The 24,096-nt window shown below is 41.3% G+C and overlaps 1 protein-coding gene across 2 annotated transcripts in view; it reads right to left on the bottom strand.

Moving 5' to 3' along the window:
* Positions 1 to 24,096, bottom strand: part of PDE6D (phosphodiesterase 6D) — a 36,030-nt gene that overhangs the window by 8,642 nt on the left and 3,292 nt on the right. Inside the window, exon 1 of one of the 2 annotated variants that reach the window (XM_016204672.2) lies at positions 3,635 to 3,698. The exons of the other annotated variant lie outside the window; for it this stretch is intronic. The gene's annotated coding sequence lies outside the window, so the exon portion shown is untranslated. Of the gene's footprint in view, positions 1 to 3,634; positions 3,699 to 24,096 lie in introns of those variants that run through there. 2 annotated transcript variants of the gene reach the window in all.

Below are 24,096 nucleotides of genomic sequence, written 5' to 3'. Positions count from 1 at the left end.
TGCAGGCTTGATCTTTGATGTGCCCCTCTCACATCAATGTTTCTCTCCCCCCCCCTTCTCTCTCCTCCCATACACTCTCTCTGAAAAGCAATACAAAAAAATACCCTTGGGCAAGCATTTAACAATAAAAATTAAAAGAAAAAGAACAGAGCTCCATCCAACAATAGTGAGATAGAGGCTACTTAGAGCCCCTCTAAGTTTGGTAATTCTAGGAGTGTAAAGGAAACTCTTAGTTCATGTTGGAGATGCAGCCATCTGGGAAGAGCTTTATAAATCATAAAAATATAAATCCATGGTAGCCTATTAGTAAAAAGAAATGAAAATTATTGAGGTAGGTGTCTTAAAATAATACTAAGAAAAGCTGGTCCTCTAAAGAGGGAGTGCATTTGGCTAAAAATGTTGGAAATGACAGGTAAGCGTTGATGGCTGGTCACCACCTGGTCGAGAACATTTTTGTTTTGACAGCTCTTTGCCAACCAGACTTTTCAGACAAAAAGAGCCTGAGTTTTAAGACTCAAAGGTCAAGTCACTTCCAATCTGGAGAGCGGAGAGGATTAGGCGGACAAGCTTTAAGGAGGGGGGCTGGAGGACTATTTATAAATACCACCTTCTGGGTCAGCCAGGTCTTACATGACCAGACTACCTGCATCCATCACCCGGAGGCCTGGCATCCAACTGATAAGCATCTTGGGCCAACTAAGAATGCAGAACTGATTCATCTCAAGAATATGACTTTGCTATAAGAACTCGTAACTTTCCTTTCTTCTTCAGAACACTTCTGGGTTTTGCCTGATTGTGTTTCCAGACTCTGGACCCTTGAATACATCTTTGTTGATTATTTCTTTTAAACAAAGGAAGGCTCCCTTGTGATTTGTGTGCAGGACAAGCACAAAGGAACACTCCTTGGTTGTAGGATGCCTTAGCTCAGAGGAGAGCTGTCCTTGGTGGCCTCTTGTTTGCAGCCAGGCAGACAAAAGCAGCACTCCTCACATGTAAAAGAAAGAGCATCTTTAAAATAAGCTTCAGAACCGAAACAATAAACTTCAGAGCAAAATCAATACTGTGTAAAGTGTCAAGCCTTGGGAAAGATTTTTAAAAAAGAAAGTAAATGGAGATAAACATTATGGAAGAGTAAGAGACACTTGTCTCACTGGGGAAGGTTAGGTAAGTCCTCTTATGTTTTAAAGAATAGATGTTATCTGGTATGATTTAGGTTGGGCAGGAGCTGGCGACAGACCTGAGGTAGAGAAGGCATCCATGGAGGTGAAGGCGGTGGAGTGGGAAGGGAAGACTTGGGGTTTGGAAGAAACCAGTTAGATGAATGGGGTACTAGGTAAATTTCCTCTAGAGATGTGAATGAAGGGACTGGGATAAAGGATTTAAAATATTTTGTAACAACCATCTAGAAGCATTTTGGAAGGAGTACACTGGCTCTTGGAGTCTTAATTAGTTTTAAATGGAAATAGTCAACATCCATTTTTATATATTAAACAGAACAGATCCACTGTGCATGCCAGTACCCCACCGGCCAGTTGAGTGGGAAGGGAAGAATGAGGGAGATTAGGGGAGGGGAAGGGAGTAGAGAGAGGGAACAGGGAAGGCAAAGGTGGGAAAGAGGAAAGAAACAGAACACCCGCAAACAGAGGGAGAGAAAGACCTAAGGGAGGGAGTGAAAGAAAACATACTCAGAAAAAGAGACAAACAGAACCAACAGACGGCGCCAGGACACAAGGGAACAAAAAGGAAGAGCTCAGAAGTTTAGAGATGAGGTTCCAGTTTTTCCTACCTTAACACTGGATTATAAGAGTCGTCTAAGTTACTGCCTTTCATAGAATGGTTTGGAATTGATGGGAAGAGGGGGAAGACTGTGCACAACTGTTCAGCCCCCCTGAAAATGTTAATTGCCTGATTCATAGTTTCCTGTAGCCTATCATGCAAACTGGATGAAATGAAGAAGGTGCTAACTGGATGAAATGAAAGACGGTGCTAACTGGACAGCACACTTAAATGAGTTGGTTGACTAAGGGATTCAGAACAGTGCCTGGGTATTGAGTAAGCACTTTGTAAGCCATTATTATTATTATTAATTTTTCTTTATCATCTTTCTACCAGCCTCCTGATAATCTTCCTTGCTTCTGTTCTTGCCTCCTCCAATCCATTCTCCTCACAGCAGGAGGTGGTTTCTTAAAGCTGTAAATTAGATGTGAACCCCCGATCTCCTCTGCACAGTTCACAAGGCCCCCGAGTCGCAGTGGCCTAGCCACAATGGACTCCTCTTCCCCGGCACACTAGAGTCTCTTCGCCTGCGATGCCTGCCCAAGCCCTCTTGCCCTTAGCTCTTCACACCTGCAGGTCCCGGGGGTGGCACCTCCTCAGAGACGCCTGGGACCACTCCGTGTTCCGCGGTCTCTGAACCCAGGTGGGCCTGCCTCCTGAGAAAATCACTAGGAAACAATGATTTCCCCCCTACTGTTGGCATTTGCTGTTAAGCTAGATCTCTTAAGGTATTTTCTGTTTTATATTGTTGACATCATAGTCTCCTAACTAATTTCTCTCCTGCAAGCTCTAGTCCATTGTTTTGCAAAGTGCGGTTTGAGGATCTTGTTAAAAATGTCGACTCTATGGCCTCATCTCAGGCCTATTTAATTAGAACCTCTCCGGGGGCCCGGGAATGCTCATTCGGAAAAGCAATTCTTATGTGCAATAAAGTTGAAGTGTCACTTGTCTAGTCTTTATAATCTAATACATTGTGACTAGAATTACATTCCTAAAATACAAGCTGGATCATATCCTCACTTCCAAAATCTTCAAAAGATTTTCACTGTTCAGAGAAAATTTCCTAACTTCTTAGCTTAGCACTTAAAGTTCTTTACACTGAGGCACAGACGCCTCTCCTCTCCCTTCCGCCTCATGCCCCCCGCTGCGCCCCCCTCACTGAGGCGCAGGACCGCCCCCCCCCCCCCGCTGCGCCCCCCTGAGGGGCAGGACCGCACCGCCTCACGCCCCCCGCTGCCCCCACGCCCCCCGCTGCGCCCCCCTCGTTGGGTCCGTCGCTAGAAGCGCAGCAAAATCCAAGGAGTCGCCCTGCCTCCGGGAGACCAGCCAAGCGTGGCGGTCACCACAGGGCCACCCGGGCAAGCGGGTGAAAGGAGTGGGAAGAAACCTCTCTTTACCTCACAGGACCCCGCGGAGGAAGCCGGTGTGACAAGGCGCGGGCACCGGCACTGGCAGAGGCGGGCTATCTCCCCAGGTGTGCCAGCTGCGGAGCAAAGCCGCCGCATCACCCAAGGAAGCCCCCGGAGCACACGGGGCGCGGCGCGGCCGCCTTTCCGTCGGCGCCGTGAGCCCCGCGCGGCAGCGCGTCCGGGACCGGCCGTTTCTCCTCGCGCGCCGGCCGAGCGAGAGGCGGCCGCGCGGCCCCAAGCGCCCCAGCCTGACGGGGGGGGGGGCCGGGGCCGGGGCGCGAGCACTGGGGGCCCTGCTCCTCCACCCACGCCCGCCCCGCGCGGGGCCGCGGCGAGAATAACGCGACGGTAAAGCGAGCGCCTTGCTTTTCGCGCTCGCCGCCATCCTCTCATCCTTTCCTCTGAAGACTGAAGCCCACCCTTGTTTCCATTACAGAATTTTAAATTACCGCGGTTTTGTCCTCGGCGAGATGAAAAAGGCGCCGGGAAAGGTCAGCCTCAGGCTCCTGTGTGAACACCCCCCGCTGGAACCGCGCGGCGGAGTCACGGGTGGAGCCCGCTGCCGGCGCGGCCCTGCGCGCCCGCGTTCCGCGGCCTTGGGTGTGCGGAGCTGAAGACGCGTATTAGGTGCCGGGAGAGGAGTGTCAGTTTTAAACAGCGCGTTAAAAGAAACATTTTGTGTTCAGGAAGAAAAGGCGCCAAGAAGCGTTGAGCCAGGAGCGGTAAGGGTGCCGCGCGTACAGCGGGCCAGCCGCTGCCCGCTGGAGCCCGGGCACTGGGCCACTGCCCGAGGGGCAGCACACAGGACACATTACTCTGGGGGTGCTGGGCAATAACTACATAAGGAAGAAATAAAGAATATAAAATTGGAAAAGGGAAAGTACATTACCATTATTGGCAAGTCATATGATTATACATCTGGAAAACCCCAAAGAATCAAACGAAAACCTACTGTAAATAATAAACAAGATTGGTGGGCTCAAAATTAATGTATAAAAAGTAATACATGTATATTAACAAAGACCAGAAAATGGAGTAGAATGAAAAATTTCATTTGCAAAAGCAACAAAAAAGTTAAATACTTAGGAATAAACATATATAGGTTGTAAACTGGCCTCTTTTCCCTTAGATTGTCAAATAAAAAAATGACAACAGTCAACACAATAGGCGTCCTGTGTGAATGAGTCAAAATTACACCTATTTTTTGGTTAGGTTGGCAAAAAATATAATAATTTTGCTGCAGAATTTAGAAATTAGTTTATGTGTGCCACGAGGTGAGAAAGGTTGAAAATTACTGTCTTAGAGTTATTGTGCATTTCTTATTTATCTAGCACTTGATCCTTATTTTCAGTCTATTTAAAAAATAATCAGATTCTAGAAATAATCTTTTCCTGCTATTTCCAGAACAGTCTAGAATTATAAACTTTGGAAAATAGAAATCACTTAAAGATGCTACAAAGTCAAAGTGGGGCCGAGATCATTAGCTCTGTTATGAAACTTGACCAGGTGCAAAGGAATCATTTTTAAATGCAATATTATTATAAATAAATAGCAGAGCCAGTCTCCTTTATATCTTCATACTACTTTTAGAGATTTGCTAGCTTTTAAAAATACATGAGTATCTGTGTCCAATGGTCATCTGAATGTACATGTTTTGCTAGAAAAAGATTTGCATCTAAGATTCTGTGAGATGCTTTATTGTAAGAGCCCAGAGAGCATGCTTTTATGCAGGTGAATTTAATTTTAGCAATTTAAAACAGTCATGTGAAAAGAAGGATTTTTTTTGGTAAATTAAATGATTTACAAAGCTCTGTAGAAATTTACTGTTCTAAAGGAACCAAATAAGTTATCTTTTAAATGGAGTAACTTCTCTCTAACATTACGATTTGAAGCCCTCATCTGAGAGTTGTAAGTGAATTTCTGTCACTGTGATTTCTTACGGCCTTACCATTAGAATTCCAGTCGGGTTAGATGAGAACAACTTCTAAAGATTGTACCCCATTTAGACACACTCACATTCTAGATACTGAACCCCCTAAAAAGCCAGAACTTAATTTGTCACATACCATTAAATATCTTTCCCTATAGCACAAGACCTCTCTCTTTAAAAAAAAATTCCTTTGATGTCTTCATAAAGTTACCTTTTTTCCTTTTTTTAAAGGCAAAGACCCTGAAATGCATCACTGTCATATCAATGGCACCTTATAATAAGTCTACACTTTCAGTATTGCCTCAAGCCAGGGCCAAGATCAAACTATCTACGGGAAACAGCTCCTAAGGCAGCACTAACTGACCAGAGGACCTGAAGTTCCGCCGCGTTAGCAACTGCTGGCAGAGGCAGCTGCTGTCAATTTGCTCCTCTCACGTTATTTTCCTTTGTCTCGGTCAGAGCCACAGGGGAGGCCCACAGGATTTGCTTTTGACTTGTAACAACAGCAGAGGCTATGGATTCCCTCCCCGCCTCACTTGACTGCTGGCTCCTCCCTTGGAAACAGTAAAACTGGAGACGGAGCATACCAAACAGGACGAGTAATCTGCTATTCCGTGAGACTTTCAGCGGGCTGCTTGGGGAGCAGGGAAATGTCTGTCAGGAGGAACAAAAGGGAACTTTGTAGAGCTGGCTTTGACAAAAGAGTTCGCCAGGTTCCTTGTTACTCTTTGTTCTTTGCTCAACATCTCATTTCTGTTAATACACTTCTACTGAGTCTGATGGTCAATAGCTGAAAAGCAGCTGGCTGGTTACATGCCTGTTTTGCATGGTTAGTCACCAAATGAACTCTCAGGGCAATTCTAGAACGTATGTTATCCAGGTAAAACAGTAGTTACTGGCACTGTTTCAATGTCCATTTCCGATTTTGATAATATACTGTGGCTATGTAAGACATTATCATTGAGGGACACTGGATGAAGAATACATGGGAACTCACTACCATTTGACAACTTCTTATGAGCTAAAATTATTTCAAAATGAAGTTTAAAAATAATAAAACAGACAAAGACACCTATATGTACTTCCCCACTACTAGTTTCTAGGACAACACTTAAGACTGGAAGGCTATGCTTTTCTTTATGGGCTTCAATAGCCCATTGCTGTTTTACTTAGGTTTAAACTTTATCACTTAGGGTTTTTCCTTGGTAGTATCAGGGTAAATGATATTCCAGTAATATAACAAAAGTTTCAATAGGGAAATTAGGCAAAGAAAGGCCAGGAGGGGGTTTCCTGTCCTCCTATGACTGGGAGTTTATTTCTTACCCTGAGAATTACAGGCTTCAAGGTGGGAGAAGATGCAGAAGAGTGAATAGTTGTGGAGAGAGCTGCTAAGTTACAAACAGCCGGCAGTGGTTTTGAACCAGAGTAACTAGAAAAATAATGGTACCTTACAAAAACCAAGGAATTTAGAGAGAAAATAGATTTTATTTTAGAGAGGAGAGGGAAAGTGTTGGTAGCAAACCTGGTGAAGAGGGTGCTAACTAGGAGGTCCTTCAAGAACCTCAAGGATGAAACTGAAAAGAAGCGTAGAACAGGCGGCGGCAGAGGTGGGAAGTGCACTAAGTGTAGCTCAGGCCACAATAGTGTGGCACTGGCACAAAAACCGGCAGATTGACATACTAGCAAACCTAGCTGTGACCCCAGCATATATTAAGACTTTCATGTATGCTAAATTCCAAATCAGTGAAGACAAATGGTTAATGATCTCACATTGCTTACTGTAATACACTCCAATTGGCCTCAAGAATTAGAATATAAAGAAAATATAGGTGAACATTTATAAGACCTAAGGATGAGGAAGGCCTCTCTAAGCAGAAAAGCAAAAGGAAAAAATCATAAAAAACTAAAGCATTGCCTGGCTGGCGTGGCTCAGTGGTTGAGCGTCAACCTAGGATCCAGGAGATCGTGGTTTGATTCCCGTTCAGGGCACATGCCCGGGTAGCGGGCTCGATCCCGAGTCGGGGGCGTGCAGGAGGCAGCCGATCAATGACTCTCATCATGGATGTTTCCATCTCTCTCCCTCTCCCTTCCTCTCTCATCAATAAAAAAAAGAGAATAATTTAAAAAAAAGACTAAAGCATATATAATTCCACATAAAAGGTTTAGAATTGAGTGGTTTCAACACAAGAGGGAGGACACTAGGGTTGGGAACAGAGATAAAAAGAGACTAGTTTATTCAAATGGTTTTAAGTTTTTATAAGAAGAATGTATTTGTGTATTACCTGAATTAAATTTAATTTTAAAAGTATTTCAGAAAGTAAAAACATAGGATACCTTCTGTACTTCATAGTCATCATAAAGTTAAGCCAAATGAAAAACTAGAAAAATATTTATAATGCAACAAGCCAAAGGACAAGGTCTTTACTATATAAGGAGCACTTACATACGAAAAAGATAAACTAGCTCAAAAGAACACTACCCAAGACCTAGGGGAAATGCAAATTTTCACCTGTTAAACTGGCCCCCTGAGCCTGGCCCCTAGAGCAGGTGAGGAAGAAAGAGCTGCCCTCCCCAGGGTTCCCGGGGAATGGCCTCCTTGGGGGCAGATCGGGTTTCAGTGCCCAGGCAGATGGGAGGGAGGTGCAGTGAAGAGCTCCAGGAGGGAGAGGATTTTGCTTAGAATGAAAAGGGGCTTTCACAGGGTGGTGCTGGGAGAACTGGGTGGAGTGTAAAGCGAGTGGAGGAGTCGTCTCCACCAGAAAGGACTGGTGCTTGGAGGAGCCTGCACTTTGGGAGGTACAGGAAATTTACAGAAATGAGAGGCATTTATAGCCTATTCTCAAGGTTTCCAACTTTGACAAAATTATTTTGGTGCCAAAATTGCTTGAGGGCTTTGTCTCTTTGGGCATTGACCTTCATGAACCGACTCCCTCCCCCCCTTCCTTTCCGGTCAGTCCCTAAGCCCTGCTATTTCTTCCACTGCAATGCATTTCCATGTGTTTTTTATCCTAATCCAACCTGCACACTACTGCCAGACTATTGTTTCTAAAACATCAGTTGGATCATGTCACCTCCCTGCTCAAAAACCTCTCAGCTCTTTCTACTGTCACAAGATCAAGTGCAGACACATACCATTGTCTGCCACTCTTAACTATGAGGTGTCTCCGGTTCACCTCAAAAAACCACCCACTCCAGACAAAGTGGTTCAATCACTGACCTGGCCCCATAAGTGACACTGTGCCTCGAAACCTTGTTTTATGCTTTTCCTAAGCCCAATTCCCACCTGAAACACCCTTCCCTTTTACTTCTCCATATTCTAGCATTCTTTCCTATTCAGTTTCAGCCCCTCTCCTCCTACCGGTAACTGGTGTACCATGTGGTTAAAGCACAGGCCTGGAGTCTCAAAGCCCTGGTTGTAACTGTGGCTCTGACATTTAATAGTTTCATGACCTTGGGCTTAGTTTAAGGCTTAGTTTGCAACTCCAAAATGTAATAAATACTTATATGATTTTTGTGAGGATTCCATGAGAGTTAATGTATGTAACACTATACAGTGCCTGGAACACAGTAAGTACTCACTAGGTTAGACTATTATTGTCAAAATCACACTTTTCTCCGAGTATAAAGTCTTTCTCGTGTGCACTGCTATTTTATCTCGTACATTTAAACTTTTTCTATTTAGGGCTTCTTTCCTCATACTTTATATACTTCATCTCATTAACACTCGGTGTGCCAAAGCCCTGTATAAGGTGCTTTACACACACAAAACCCCATGAGTTAGGCATCGTTACCTCTATTATGCCACTTTCTGGGTGGGGAAATTAAGTTTTGGAGATATTAAAAACTTCACCTAATATTAAACAGCTAGTTAACAGTGGGGTGAAGATGCAGGCGATTTCCTGATTGAGTTTTAAGATTGAAAATTGCCTAGGATTTCTATGAATGCTCACTGAGCAGCCCTAATGAAAGCCAGTTCTGGCTTTCTTCCCTTACCTGGAGAGCTCCCTCAGGGAGAACTGATCACTGTCACTAGATCTGGCTTCAGCAAGGCTCTCCAAACAGCCAGAGTCTGTGCTTTCCTCCAGGGACTGCCACGGCCCTTTGACTTTCAGAAAGAAAGCACTAGAAGCCCCATGCTTTGTTATGAGAGAGAGAAGATCACTTCCAGAGTGAGAAATCATGCCATCAGGCATCAAAAACAAAGCCAGGCTACCATCAGCAAAAAGCATTCTTTACATCCCTTTAGTTTTCTGAGGGGGGGGGGGGAGAGAGAGGCTCTTAAAAGAAAGAGCCAAGCCTCCTGAGCACAAAAGAGGCCAACTTTTCCCAAAGGTAACATTTAAGAGTGAGTCTTAAGAGTCAGAAAGACAAAACCCTGAAAGTCATGGGGAAGGACAGACCCCACAACTAATTCTTCTTTACTCTGACCTATTATGTGAGAGTACAGCTACATACAACTAACATATTTTTGGGGAGGTAAAATTGAGCACAAAAACAGGCTGTTCTATTAACTGATATTGCAATTATGTTTACAAACTGATTTCCAGTGGAATCATCACACCTTAGGCCTCTTTATGGGTTTATAGTTTTCAGTCTGAAAAGCCATGGCCTCTGAGCTAAACCTGTAAATTTTATCTTGCTAACTCTCAAAGTGTTTTGGCTGATAAAGTTTAAAAATCTCCTCCAAAACAGCCAAACAAAATAAAACAACAGCCATAAAACAACAACAAGAAGCAAACTTCTCATGTCCAGGAAAGTTAGAGGCTTAATTAAAGGGCAAAAAACAACAGCTTCATCTACTTAGGAAATAAACATTTTAAATGGGTGAATTGTATGGTATGGTGGATTACATCTCAATAAAGCTGTTATATATATAGATATATTTAATAGAGAATTTAGTGAGATATTTAAGAAAAGGTCTTCAAAATTAACAAAAGGGTCGTAAAATATTTCAAAAGGCAAAAATCTAATAAAGAATCAGAGAGACACTTACTAAGTATGTGAAAAATCTAGCACAAAGACAAAATATGTTCTTGGTCTGGATCTATTCTGAAAAACAAAAAAACAAAAACACATGTCAATTATACCTCAAAAAAACTGAAAACAAAACAAAAACAAAAAACCACTAGGGAGAGTCTAACACAATCTGCTCCACCTTTTTTTGCAGTTTTATTTTATAAGTGGCAAAAAAAGTCTGGTCTGCATATGGACTCTAGATATATGAAAAGCTTAATAGTAGTTATTCCTCATGCCCAAATACACCTTCCACTCTAATATTTTCTAAACCATTGCTTTAATAATACAGAATTAGGCTATCAAACCTACTAAGGCTATCAATGAAATCCATCACTCATTTGCATAGCATCTTGAAGTTTAGAAGTCACTTTTACACATATTATCTCAGCTGACCCTCTTGAAGCAGGCATCATTCGCCATTTTAACAGACATTAACAGACTTATTGAAAGCCTCATAACTAGTGAGAGGTAGAGACAGGTTAGAACCCAGGTGATGCTCTACTAAGCCACCTTCGAAGTTTTTAAAGAAATCATGCTTTTGTATAGAATATTCCTTTATTTTACTATAATTTTTTCTTGGTGAATTTTCTCTTATATATATTTTCTGAAACTAATTTTAAATAGTAACTTGGTATATATTGAAACATAGTTGAATATACAGTATAACAAATATTCTACACTAATCTCAATAATATATTTCACTTTTAAAAAATAAAAAACCTATTACTTAGAATGAACAAACTCCAAACTGACTATCACAAGTCGTTTTTGACTAATAGTTAAGAAGTCAAAATAATGCTTTAGGGCAATATGAGACATACAAAAATCAAACACATGTCTCATCCATTTAATTTATTATTATATCAGTGACTAGAGAAATATTCTTTCCTTAATTTGTGTTTTCATATAGTATTTAAGAGTTAAGGTATTGTGATGTTTTGACTGTCATCCAAAACATAGTATCATTGTGAACATAAATGAATGTGCTCTAAAAATCTAATCCCCAAATTTTGATGTAATGTTAAATAGGTTTCATAATTATGTCCCCCCTAGAAAGTGCAGAATAGTCATCTACTTTACAGTTGTTAAACACTGGTGTTAAGTAGTGATCGACTTTTAATTGGTTAAAAAAAAAAGAAAAGAAAAAAATCAAGTTAACCCAGATTTGAATATGACCAAAGAGTTTTGGACTGTAACAACACTGAATTGGACATTTCACTGGTCCAGCATTTACTGAACATTTAGGAGTGTTAGGCTCAGGGCTAGGATATACTATGATTAATAAGACATGCTCCCTGGGCACGCTTCTTGGAGTTCTCCAGGTAGGAAAAACCACCAGGTAAAAGAATAATTACAGTGCAATATGAGGAGGACTATCTGTAATGAAGGCTTGTACAAAGTACCATCTTTGGCTTGCTTGTGATCTGGTCTTGTGAGATAAGATAAGTATCAGTGTCTAAAACATGCCTCCAAAGCTGCACATACACTTGCGAGCCCATATCGCCTTTCGGTACCCGCCGTGCCCAGGCGTCGGGGCTCTTCCTGATTTGCATCTCCAGGCCAGACGGCCAAGGCCGATAGCACTGCCGGCTCAGGTTAAGGCACAGACTCAGAGCAAACTCCTCAAAGGGAACACGCACCCCTAGTCAGCACGTTCAGCTCCTGGAATCTTTAGGTCGTGAAGGGCCTTGGAAGCTTTCTCCTCAGAATGCTAAGTTTAGAAGCTCTGTTAGTCAGAACTATAATTCTGTGAGTGAAACATTAAGCCTATTTCTCTGAAACTAAAAACTGCATATTTCCGAAACTTTTATGTACCGATTCTGGTAGAGATAAGGTTAAATGAGGTGAGAAGGTGAGAAACAGAACCTCTTCTGCAGAGAAAGCTACTAAACGTTTTTAAGAAGGTTCCCCAGCTGCAGAATGGACCTCCTTTCTTCTGATTGTAGAGACTCTCAGCAACATTATTCTGTTCCCACATAATGCAACTGTACTAGGTTAAGGGCAGGTTATAATTTTTTTAAGCTGTAGGACTAGTTGGGAAAGAAGATGTGCTTAGCTTTCTTTGATTACAACATAGCGAGGCCAACCACGTATCGCTGAGGCTCTCTAAGGGTTTTCCAGCTTTCCAGGTCGGCATGTACGTATTACTGCAGAAGAAACTGTAAGAGATGCTAGCTGTCTTGAAACACAATTCCAACTAAACCAAAAAGGATTTGAAGGGGAAGTTTAGAAATAGAATTACATCCAACAGGACGCATAGGTTGCAATCCAAACATCATTAAGAATGCCCTGTGGTGCAGTGTCTTCTGGGATGGTCAAGTCAAGTTCTATGTGTTGGGTTTAAGAGCTCAAACAAATGCTGATACTCAACTGACAATAGTTGGGAAAACCTCTGGGGAGGTCTGATCTGACCTCACTGCAGTTTCGACATCTCCATCTAAACATGTCCCCTTCTGTGGACAAGAAAAGATTCCAAACACTAAAAGTTTCCAAGAGTTAGTATCTCAAAGCCCCAGTCAGTATGCAAACAACCTTCTTAAGGTAAAAATCCAGTCATCCTGGGTCAGGATTCACTTTAAGCAATATAATAGCCTGTGTCCATGATATCTAATAGTATGAGAAAATATTTGTAATATATTGACATGTGAAAAAAGGGCAAACATTAAAAACAATTAAAAAGCAGTTCACAAAACACATGGAATGTGATTACATTTACTAAAAAGTATACACGTGAGGATTTTTAGCCAAAACAATTCATAGAAATTTGGAAAATAGAGGGGGGAAAAATAGCTGTAATCCTATAACTCAGAGATCACCATTTAATATTTTGGGGTCTATATTGCCAATGTTTTTCTATACATATATACATCCTCCCAATAAATGTAACCGTAAAAAATATAGTTTTTGTTTAGTCATTAGTCTTGCCTTGATTTATACATAATGATATCCTAAGACACTAGGGCAAATTATAAATTCATGCGTAAGGGTGGTTCTCAACCTTGGCTGCATACTAGAATCATTTGGGGAATGTTTAAAACTCCCAATGCCTGGACCACCCCCCAGAACAATTAAATCAGAATCTCTGGAGATGGAACCCAGGCATCTGGGTTCCCCAGGTGATTACACTGAAGAGCCAGGGTTGAGAACCACTATTTGACAGTTTCCCTCCCTTTGAGCAAAACATGATTTACAGCGGTGCTTTCTTAGACTTTCATGTGCATACAAATCACATTTGGATCTTGTCAAAATATAGATTCCGATTCACTAGTTCTGGGGTGGGACCTGAGATTCTCAGATTTCTAACCAGCGACTGGTCCAGAGACCAGACTTTGAGTAGCTTTAGGGTTTTGGGAAAGAAACCCTTTTAAAGAACAGAAAGAAAAAGTTATGGACAGTGAAGCCCATATGCTATACCACCAGACAGGGAGGGGTGGCCTACAGTGGATAAACAAAGAACTGACACTGGGAGTTAAAAGATGTTTCTAGGAAGTAAGACCTTATAAAAGTAAAAGTTTTAAATAACAGCACATTTGTCAAGGGAAACAGTCATTGGAGCTTAAATATTTTGTGTGCACAAAGGAGGGAAGGCAAGCATGGGGAGAAGAGAGGTGGGCCGTGAGGGGGAAAGATCAAATGTCTAAAAAATTGTTGTGGAAAAAAAAAATCCTTGGCTACAGTGCTGGAAAGGGATAGATAAACACTATAAGGGGACTTGCAGAATTCATTTCTCTGCCAAAAACATGTTTGGGAACTAGTACAGCTAATAAACTGAAACTGGTACAGATTAATAACCACCTCCCATCAACTCCCTCCTGGGGACATAAGAAGCAACCCCAGGAGTATAAGTCTCCCTGGCAGTGCACTAGGATCCAACAACAAACAATGGTCTCTCTTCCCAAACACTTCTCTTTGTGTGCAGAGAAAGCAAGAAGTTCCAAGATGGGCTCTCTGCAGCTTCACAGCAACACACTTCTTCAAATTTCTAAATTTCACTAGAGATACAACAACAACAACAAAAGGGAAATATTTTCCTCCCTGAGGGGTTTCCCATGGAAATTGAAAATGTTTAGCATATTTTTAGACTGACAAAGTAAATATTTAAAAATATTCATAAGTCCCCACCAGATCATAAGTCCTCCAAAGTAATTTCTAAAAACAATAAAATGGGAAAACTTTTATATGAAATTATCTGGAGCCATTATATGAATCTGCTGGTACACTTTACCAGACACTGCTTATCAAATAGGCCACATCTAAGTAAATTTCTGTCTTAATGAACAGAAGAAACTAAAGGGGAAGACTTTACCAAGAGATGGAAAGAATTCTATTGTTAGATGATTCATGTTACACATCTCTCGGGTGTAAGACTCTCGGGCAGTAACACGCACAGTAGTAACAGTACCACTGATCTTTAGAGTCAGCACTTATTTATTGTGTAATGAAGATGGATAACACATACTGAGTGCCAGATATTGGCTAAGGGCTTTATCCAGATCTCAATTAATCCTCACAGATCTATGAAATAGGCACTATTATTATAGCCCTTACATGGATGAGGAATCTGTAGTGTGGGGATGGCAAGTAACTTGCTCAAACGTCACAAAGACAGTAAGTCGCTAAGTTGGTTTTTGACTGCCTGATTTCAACATCCATTCTCCTAACATTCATACGACATGATCAGCTACCCTGTCTGCCCAGTCTGTACCAGGGAGAGACTATACTCAAGACTCAGGGATAGAAGATGAATAAATCATGATCCCTAAACTCATGGTATAGGCCAAGTGGTCCTTCCAGAACACGAAGCTAGAAAGTCACTTCCAAATGCTGCAGGATACAGGATGCCTTTTGGTGTTGAGAAATGCCAACTCAGATTATGTTAGTGTATTCTGCAGGTCAGAACTTACTCACTTTTGGGGTTCCTGATTCTTGATCTATTACATATCCTTGATGGGTGAAAGACATGTTTACAAAGAGGACATGCTGCATGACTAGAGGCACTACTTTCTAGCTCAGGCAAGCTTTCCAGAAGTTACTGAACCACATCAAATTGTGTAAGATCAGTAAAGCCACAACAATGTTCAGGTAACAGATCTAGTACTGGTTGAGGAGCTGGTCTCTTCCACATTCAAATGGTAAGGGATGTTGCCAGACAATCAGTCCAGTCAGGACTAGAACAGATATTAGTCCAAGACTCAGGTTCTGGTCTCTCTTCTGAGTTTCTATAAAACCTCCAAAGGCTAAGAGAAACCCCACTGATTGTATTAGCCTAACAATGGCAATAAAGTCCGATAATTCTTAATCTAGGTTCATTACCAATGCAGAAAGATAAAGTCCTAATTCTTGCATTTCTCAGAGCTAGCTTCCTAACAGTCTTGTTTAATTTGATGATTGCGGACAGTCTAAGGCCAGGGAAATGATGGGCAATAATTCCAGCTTTATGTGGCACCTGGATACAGTCATTGCTTAAAGTTAGTCTTCAAAGAAAGAGGAGGCATTGTAAAAAAACCCTCATATTTGAGTACCTAAATTCAATACATATACCAAGCATTGTACTGAGAATCCTCTTTTCTATTTTTCAGTCCTATGTCATTTAATACTGACAGCCACATAAAACAGTGGTGCTCTCAGAAGTTGAATGCCTCTCTCAGGAACTCACAGCCAGTAACATAGGTGGCATTCAGGCAGAGCTAGAAGAGCTGTCCACACTCCATACTCCTGGAAAGAAAGTTGCTTTAGGCAGCTTCAGAGTCCTGAGTATCTTTGTGAGAGGGCAGGCCTCCAGAGCTAGCAGAGCTGAGGGAACTGATGAGAGGGTGAGAAAGGCAGGCAGACCCCCCTAAAGATACCATGAAAGTGGTTCTTTTGCCCTTCCTAACAGTGTCTTCTTGGGATATGGCTGGTAGAGAATGAGGATGATGTGTTGAGTTACTGATGCCGTACTGATCTACAATGGGCACAGAATTCTATTTATAATAACAAAACCTCCCTCTTATAAGTTGCATTCAAATATTAAGTTCACATATTTCAAAATGATGAGCTCCTTTGAATGCGGCTGTGTGTTTGAATATTAAAAAATAGACCTCCTACTTTTCTATCCCCTGAATGATGCCATCAATCCCTCTTATTTGAAGGAGATTCAATTTGCTTTTAAGAACTGAAAATTTGCAGTGTTGTAAGCTATATGAAATTACCTTAATTGACATAGAAGGCTTGTTTGTCACAAAGTTTTTGATAAAAAGACTTCTTACCCTATTCAGCTACTCTTCTGAGAAGACAAGAAGGAAATGAGAAAAAACTCAGGCAGGAAAAGCACTTGGCAGTATGGTCCATATTCTAACATGATTAGAAGAGCAGGGGTTAGTATTTGAAATCAGTCCTAGCCGACAGCAGATTTGCTTGTGAGAGCTAGGTCAGATAAGTGGGTTGACATTTTCTGCAGATATTTAGAATAAATGTTACATATTTGGCAAGATCAAAATGAACATGTCTCAGAAATTCGCATAGGTGAGACAAAGGATCGACCTTCAGAGAGAGTGATGAGAAAAAGGCTGTTTTACGTGGAGGGTAACATTATTACAGAATTCTTTACTTTCTCAATCATTTCCCTGCAACTCTCCAAAGAAAGCTGCTACTGTCATTTTTTCCTTCCTACTTCTATAATCATGCTAACCGCCTCATTCACATATTTATTCCCCAAACATGCACTGTAGTTCTACTGTGTATCAGGCACAAGTTGTATCGGGGATTCTACAACTGCGCTGCTCAAAGTGTGGTCCACACACTGGTGCTAGGTTTTGAATCCATTTGTTACCAGTCTGTGACAAGATAAAGTGTTTAAAACTTTTAATAGCAATTTAGCAGAGTGCTTTGTTTGTTGATTTTAATAATAAACTTTTTTGACTTTTATTTTGTATGCCATTTTCCTAATAATTCATTTTCACTTAATTCCTAAAAATACCAGCCTGTGAAGGATTAGAAGTTAACACCTGGTCCTTTACCAGTGGTAATATAAACAGCCCTGTTCTAGAGGGCAGAGGGACAAAACCTGCGCTGTCACCCAGCTGCAGCTGCACCCTCTGCGAGTGTCTTATAAAAGCCCTTCCACCCTCAGACATACACATTTCTGAGGAATATGTAAAGTTTAGGCTTTGTTAATAGGTTTGCAGAATGTTAATTTTTTAAAAAGGGTTATAAGTTAATAGAGAAGGGTGAGACAGGAAGGTAGTGTCAAGTAGAATGGACAATTTGACACAGAACAGGAAATCAACAAGCAGCCGAGGGCAGCAGTATCATAAATTACTATAAGCCTGGGGTAAAGAAGTCAAGAGGGTAAATAAAGGTTTACTGGTGTGAGGAAGACAGTCTAGTCTCTGCTGTTCAGTCTGTTCTCCAGAGTCACCTCTTACCCCAGCCCCTAGACACGCCCTATCCTCCAGCCGTGCCTAACTGTGCGCTTCCTGGACACACTCCATCCTTGTGCTTCAGGGCTTAGCACACACTGCTCCACTCGGCTTAGAACAAGCACCCCACCCTCCAGGACCCTCCTTAACGACCCAGTGCTATGTCAGCCCCCTCTCCGATCGTGGTCCCTGATACACTCCGAGGCAAAGCTATCTGATCCTGCCTCAGTGCACCCGCACACTCGTTTACACCTGCATCGCGGTGCTTATCAGAATGTACTGCGCATATAAGTTTGCAAGTCAGATTCCATTGGCACTGTATTATTTATCCCTCCTCAGGGCTCAACACATAATCGGCACTCAAACACGTGTTGAACCACACTGAGTACCAGAGGGCAAGTCAGAGGGGCTGATTAGAATTCTCTTTCGGGCTGAGCAACTGGAAGGCAAGGCCCACTGAAGAGTGCCTAGAAGCCAAAGCGGGAGAGCTCCCCATTCAGGGCTCAGCGGGCTGTGGAAAGGGCAACTCAGGGCTGGGGCTCAGGAAAACACAAAAACCAAAGCCACCAACCAACTGAAAAATCCCATTCTCCTTACGGAGAACCCCTGAGTCAGCAGGCTGAACTGCAGGAAAGACAGAATATAAAAGCTCATTCTGCATTAAGGCGAATTCATGACTGGGCAGAGTACCTGTAACTTATGTATGGGCATGTGGTTCATCACCTGTCTGAGGAACTTCAAAGTAAGTGGAATTTTCAGGCAGAGTGGCTGACTAAGCACATAACGGTGTGTGCTAGTGTCCACCACAGCAGACCAGCGCAGCATGAGGCGACACTTCAATCCAAGGTCATGGGCATAAAGAAAAACCCCTCCCTTCTCATTCCTCTGTGGTGGAAGCAGCTCTGAGTACCAGTAAAGAGTGGGAGGTTCTACTTGGAAGTAACTCGAGCATTTTCATCACAGCAATGCCTTTCTTTTCTTTGCTCACCTAGGTTGTGTGTGTATGTGTGGCCTTTTTCTTTTTGTTCTCTTTTAACACTCTACCTTTATGATCTCTCCCCTCTCATACTCTCTTCTCCTTGCTCACTTTCTGAACTCATTTCCTTTTACTCTTACCTTCATGAATTTTTAAATATTGCTTCTGTCAAAGCCCTTCTTCTAGGCTTTCTCTGCACAAGCATTAGTTATACAGAGCATCCTGTCTTTTAGTGCATTCTTAAGCACCAATTCTAATTCATGGACATTTAAACATCTGTCTTCACTGAAAACTTCCTGGTGATTTTCCTTGTGGTATTTTTCTTATTTATGGGGGACAAGGTGAGAAAATATAAATGGTTTCCCTGAGAAACAAGGTTTCAGTATCCTTGAAACATAATATGCAGCACTGTAATCAGTGGTGAGATCCTTGTGAAATAATACTCTGGCCCTGGCAAAGGTACTGTGCTTGGAAAGCATACAATCAAAATTCAAACTGGCCTGGGAAACAGTGGAGGTAAGTAATTTAGTAATGAGAAAAAGATCACTATTTGAAACATAACACAGTCTTCTCACTAGCAAAGCCAAACAATGAAACAAAACTTTCTTTCTCTAGCAGGTTTATTATTCTACTGACCTGTGCCGTTACGTACCTGAAGCTGGTCAGAAACAAGCTAGAACAGATCTATCCAAAGAGATTCTTAGAGGCCCCCTTTGCATTTTTATTTGCTTTCCACAATCTCCTGATTGAAGAAGAGATAATACAAGGCCTTTTCCCAAGGGCATGTTCCCAAAAGGATCAGCCACTGTTTCTTATATGTTATTTGGAGGCACAGGGATATTCCCTTGAATTCTATCAAAATCCACAGTCAGAGATCCCTGAATTTTACCTAGCTATAGTTATTATGATTATTTTCTTAATTCTCACCCAAGGACATGCTTAGAGAGAGGAAAGGGGAGAGAGAGAGAGAGGAAGAGATAGATATCAATTGATTGCTTTCTGTACGTGCCCCAACTGGAGATCAAACCTGAAGCCCAAGTATGTGCCCTGACAGGGAATTGAACAGGCAACCCTTAGGTGCACTGGATGACACTCAACCAACTGAGCCACTCCAGCCTGGCAGAATTTTACCTAGTTTTTAAAAATGCTACAGTATTGAGAAGGAAATCAACTTCCTCAAGTTATAACCCTCTTAAAGAAAAGCATAGCCAAAGACGATTTTGGCTTTCAAATGGGACATATGTGTCATGTAGGGGCCTTCCTTTGCTAGCACTCCAACAGCCACAGCTACTTCCCAGAATGGTGAAAAAAAGCTTCAGACATTTAAGCTGGAATAAAAAATAAAAAAAAAATCACTAAGACTCTGGCTTTATCAACACCCTAAAACATGACATCTATTTTACAAATTTGCAAAATAGAAAGCAACTCTGAACTTTAAAGCAAAGATAAAGAAATAATTGTTAACAGTGTAATAGTAAACATAACGCATTTGCAGAACTATGGTTTTTAAAGCGAGCTGGCATATATTATTTCACGTATTTCATAACAGCTCTGTAAGGCCTCCGGAGCAAGCAGTGTCCTTCTTCAATAGATGTTAAGCACCTTGCACGAAGCCCAACAGCTTAAAAAAGTGATTTCTATTCTTTATTAAAAACTCTCCACCTACTCAAGCTACTCCCCTAATCTCTGCTTTCCTAAATCACCAGACTTCTTGAAAGAGTCATCTACTCTTGGTGACTTTATTTCTTCATCTATTATCCATTTTCTAATCTTGGCAGATTACAGTGTATTCCCTCAAATATCTACTATTCTCAAAAAGATCACCAATGACCTATAAGGTATCATGGGACTCTCCGTAGAATCTCAGATATTATTTGAATGAATAAAACTTCCAGCAAATCCCAAGGGCTAGTGTTTAATCTTCATTCTGGATCCCGACTCCTGTCTGAAACCCTCTTTCCTCATTTTTCATGCCTTCCCTTCCCTTCCTGCTCCTCTCCAGTATCTGAAAAATTAAGCTGCTCAACACCTACTCAGCTTCCCATCCAAATGACAATTCTGGTCTTTCACGACGCCTCCGGCAGTAGTCCTCTCTCAGCTGACACAGTACTTATGCTAGGCACTTATCGCACTGTATTCTGATTGTTAATTTCTCTTTTTCTTCCCTTATGCAAGTTCTTTGACTATGAAAACAGGTTTATCATTTCGTATCTCTTGTGTTCAGCAGATTACCTGTCACTTACAGACCCTGCTAACAAATGTGTGAATGAACCGCGGTAAGAGGCAGCACTAACAGCCAGAGCTCTCTCTGCCTTTGCTCTTGGCGCAGAAGGTGTGGCTCGAAAGCAAAGGCCTACAGTTAAATTTCTCACCTCTTATTCCGTGAAAGTCATCAGGCTAGAGTCTCAGATTTAGTCCCTTTTAAAAAATCTTTCATTAAGCAGTGACCTGTCCGTGAACCATCCTTTCCAGACAGGACTGTCACCAGATAGTGGGGCCACACGTGGTGCAGTTGTAGCTCTCCTGCGATTTGCCCACCCGCTTGTTCTCCACCAAGTGAAGACACAGGGAGAAGGTGGCTGCCTGCAAGCCAGGATCTGAGCCCCTACCAGGAACCAAATCAACTAGCACTTTGATCTTGGGCCCTCCAATAGGTCCAGCCTCCAGACCTACTGAGAAATAAACGTCTGTTGTTTAGGCCACACAGTGTATGGTATTTTGTTTCAGCAGCTCTAGCTGACTAGCACATGCTGTTTAAATACTTTCTGGAAAATGTCTTTTTTCCCCCCAGGTAACTCTGTTAGAAAATTCTTCCTTATTCCAGGTTAAATCTTGCCCTTTGTATCTAAGAGTTGAGGGAAACCAAAGAAAATAGGGGATAAGACCACAATGGGAGAGAATAATTTTCAAATGACTTAAACACTGAGGAAAATTTTTAAACTCAAAGTCAATAATACAGAAAAAAAAAAATTAATTCTCCCAAGAGGCATTATGGTATATTGTAGAATATAGTAATTTATGGAAAGACAAACCAAGGTTTAAATTACGGTTCTGCCTTTATCTTAGTGATAATCTCAGCAACCCTTAATTTTCTATCTATAAAGTGAGGATAATAATGTATAGAGTTGTTGTGATAACGTATCAAAGTGCTTTGAAAAACTGAAAAAGACTATAGGAATGTAAGATATTGTTAGGCCATCCCCTTTCTTTTTGTGGCTATATTTGTAGTATTATTTATACGAGAGCGACTTATGTTTAGTTCTGTACACTTCATCTAACTTCAGAGGCAATAACTGCTCTCTGTGACTCTGAATCAGTGGAGCCACAATGCACTAAACAAAATACTTCATCAACAGTATCTAAGAGTTGTCTGAAAAACAAAAAGGAAATAGCTTGCTTTAATGACATCAAGTCACAAAAATTGTTTTGCCTATTTTAGGTGTAGGACACATCTCAATAGAAATACTTGCTGAAAAGAATTGTTGTTAACGAAGAAAGGCTGTCACCAAATCAAAGAACTGTAGTGCTGGAAAAGGACTTGAGTCCTCTGAGGATCATCCACTCCAATACCTTACGTGATGCGTACATAATTTCCCTCTGTAATACTCTTGATGGACAGGCATCCACCCGCTGCTTAAAATTTCTGTAAAATGTAGGTTTTTTTTGCAGGTAACTTTAATTGTAAGAAATTGGGCTAAATAAACTGTCCTCTGTAACTGCTACCCTTGAGTCTTGTATTTCTCTGAGAGCCACACAGAACACATTTAATTCTTCTTTAGAATAGTTTTTTAAACTTTACAGTATTTTTAAAAATTGATTTGAGAGAGAGAGAAACATCAGTGTGAGAGACATTGGTTGGCTGCCTCCCACACAGGCCCCAAATCTGCAACCTGGGTATGTGCCACTACCAGGAAATGATCCTGCGATCTTTTGGTGTATGGGAGGATGCTCCAACTGAGCCACACCAGCTTGAAGAGAATACTCATGTCCCTCGCCCAACTCTTCAGCTTCGTTAAAACTACTCAGTTCTCCAATTATTGAACGTATGGCACATTTCAAGTCCCCCTCCTCTGGAGTAGATCCATTTAGCTGTGTGCCCCCTTTCTTGTACACTAAACAAATTCCTCATGGGTGTTCTTACAGTGGGATGATCATCTTCTTTGCCATAAACAGTGTGCTTCTTTAGTCCAGTCCACTGAGATCTTTATGGATACTGGACTGTAGAAAAAATATATATGCTTTTCCTCTCAGCTCCAAAATTACCAGCAGGTCAAAAGCATGGAAAGAATGCTGCTCTTAAAATCTTGACAATTTGAGTTTTAAGCATTCAAACAATGGTTGGAACAGTCAGATTACCAGATAAGATGGCTATTAAAATACCTTCTAATGATGCTAAAACTCAGGAATAAGAACAGGTTTATATATTCTGAAGTCAAGTCCTTCTCTATTATGGGGATTTGTGGATACAGAGTGCTAGCAAAGGCAGCCTCTGAGTCAAAAGTGACGTCAAGCCTCATAAGAATCTAGAGCTGCCAAACCTCAACAGCATTGTTAGCCCTTTATCAAATACAGAGAAGACATAACCAGAATTTCCCATGAGAGTCTTATCATGTTCTAGTTCATCTCTCTAGAAGTTACTATAATGTTTCACTATAAACCATATTTACAATCCTGGAAAGAAATTTAGAAGATCTGAAGAAGACTATAGGTATCCAATTATACTCCAAATTCCTCCCAAATACTGTGACAGCAGGAATGCCTGTTTAAAAATCCTAAATAATATGATCAATAGGACATTGTATTCATTTAATCCATTCAGGATAACAGTAACAACTTCTCAGAATCTATGCATGAGTGTACTGGAAAATAAACTACCAATCACAATCTACACGAAGTCCATGACTAGACAATCTTGATCAACAGTGTTCAGTGGCTGTTTGGGTGGTATGTTTTGGTTGCTTTCCCAGAACTTGGGTTGATAGACAAGAACTATATTTTAGGAAATCATAAACCTCAAACTTATTTTTAACACTTGGTCAAGGCATCTATTAAGCAATACTGACATTCAAGAAAAGTCTACTATTCTTAATAAGGAAATCTAAGTGAATAGGATATAAAGCCAACTATTTTTGACTGGAAATAAAGTCAAAGATCACAGTCAAAGAGGATGTGGGGAATCCAGGACTGAACTATAGAGAGGAAATGTAAGAACTCAAGTGAAAGGTGTTTTCAGAGACCTTCTGAGCCAAACTAGTTCTCTTTTGGACATAAATTGGAATGATAATTTGGACATAAATTATCCTAGAAAACAAGATAAACACTAGGTATATATCAATGCTTATTAACTAAGTCAGTTCTTTAAAGAGGCAAAACAGAAATATTATAGCCTGGTTGGTGTGGTTCAATGGTTGAGTGTCAACCCATGCACCAAGAGGTCGCCGGTTCGATTCCCAGTCAAGGCACATGCCCAGGTTGTGGGCTCAATCCCCAGTAGGGGGCGTGAAAGAGGCAGTCGATCAATGTTGTTTCTCATCAATGTTTCTATCTCTCTCTCCCTTCTCTAAAATCAATAAAAACATATTAAAAAAA

This window comes from Miniopterus natalensis, chromosome 8 (genome assembly GCF_054644295.1).
Source record: "Miniopterus natalensis isolate mMinNat1 chromosome 8, mMinNat1.hap1, whole genome shotgun sequence".
Lineage (NCBI taxonomy): Eukaryota > Metazoa > Chordata > Mammalia > Chiroptera > Miniopteridae > Miniopterus > Miniopterus natalensis.
This window is presented reverse-complemented; position numbering and strand designations above follow the sequence as displayed.